The sequence below is a fragment of the Penaeus monodon genome, chromosome 22 (assembly GCF_015228065.2).
Source record: "Penaeus monodon isolate SGIC_2016 chromosome 22, NSTDA_Pmon_1, whole genome shotgun sequence".
Classification (NCBI taxonomy): Eukaryota; Metazoa; Arthropoda; class Malacostraca; order Decapoda; family Penaeidae; genus Penaeus; species Penaeus monodon.
The window spans coordinates 23570639-23572220 of record NC_051407.1 but is presented as its reverse complement, the minus strand read 5'-3'; the positions used below and the strand labels follow the sequence as shown (position 1 = coordinate 23572220).

At 35.2% G+C, this 1582-nt stretch overlaps 1 pseudogene; it reads right to left on the bottom strand.

Annotated features, from left to right (window-relative positions):
* LOC119587370 overlaps positions 1 to 1582 on the bottom strand; it is a 33850-nt pseudogene that overhangs the window by 22077 nt on the left and 10191 nt on the right.

Genomic DNA, 1582 nt, shown 5'->3' with positions numbered 1-1582 from the left:
ATTAACCCATTTTCTACCTATATATTCACAGTAATATATTACAGAATAAAAGTAACTTACTGGGTACATTCTCTTTGGGACTTAGGCTCAAGGACTCCTCTGCATCCTCGTGTGGGTCAGTTAAGCTTGCTGGTGGTAAACTGCATTCCTTCAATCGTTCAAATAATTCTGAAGGAATATCCTGTTTGATTTCTGAGAAATTATTCCTCCATATCCTTTTTGCTTCCTGCTTGATATGTTTGTTAGTCGAAGAGAGACTAACAGTCAGCAAATGGCACCAGTTATAACTGGTCTGAAGAAATAGCCTTGCCAAAATGCTCATCAAAAGGCTGCCAAAACTCTTGAACATACTAATAAATTTCTTTTCAACCTCCACTCCAAACTTTGCAGCAGGGTTTACTTGTAAGGCTGCAGCCAAAGTGTCAACAACATGTAGCACTAGAGAATTTATAATTTTTTCTTGCTGAACACCTTTGAAGATCTGAGTAAGTGCTTCACAGAGTCTGGAAGCTGCATGCTGCCTTTGGTTGGAAACCATCCGAAGTAAACCCGGTTTAAAAAAAAAAAAGAATTCGATTAAAGCAACATCCAGCCAAGTTATGTAATGCATGTGGCTTCTTTCGAGGCTTTGCTGGACTATGAACCACTGCAATGAAAATGTTAGACAAATTATACTTCTGGCAGATATACAATATATGATCTATTACATTTTTCAAGAGCACTCTCACTCTATGACAATTCTTATAATCATCATTAGTAAAATAAAAAGGGTTATACTTACTTCTTACAGACGTCTTTCCAAGTTCTGAATATCTTATTCTGTCAGTAAGAACAGCCACAACATCAGACATTAGACAGTAAGTGCTTGCATATACATCTGGAGGGGCAGTCAACTTCTCTGTGCACATACTAACTAATGCATGTGTAACATACTCTACTTCACTGTTAGGCTCAGCTGTTGTCGCTAAAGGTGTGAGCTCAATGAACTTCTGCCACAGTTCACTCCAGTCTTTCATTATTTGCTAAAAAGAAAAATATAACAATTATCTAAAACCTCAGAAAAAAACTAAAAAATCTGAATTTTTAAAATGCATTCTAATCACTTTCAAATCAAGATTTATAACAATATTTTTTGATAGTTCAGATCTACAAATTACTTTACAATCAATAGGACTTACATGGTAGACATGACTTTCAGCAGAGTTTAAGGCATCAATAGAGTGTCTTAGGGGGAACATCAAAACACTGTAAATACAGCTCCAGTCATGTTCTGAACCATCACCCTGATCAATCACCTGAGTCTGCAATGAAAGAAAATTTTGGTATCTTAAGTAATATATATTTTTTGGACAATTTTAGAATCTAAAAATTACTGATAATTCTCATTTAATCTGCCAAATTAAAACCTCATGACCATAATAACTATTGCAAGAATAACTGATGACGCTGAATTAAAATTCCAGGATATAAGGGGGGTGCCCAGTATATTACATTTACTTTTTTTGTTGCACTAAATGGAATTCAGCTGTTGTTGTTCAACTACAAAGCACTTTTAACATATTGCTTCCAGGTAACTGCAATG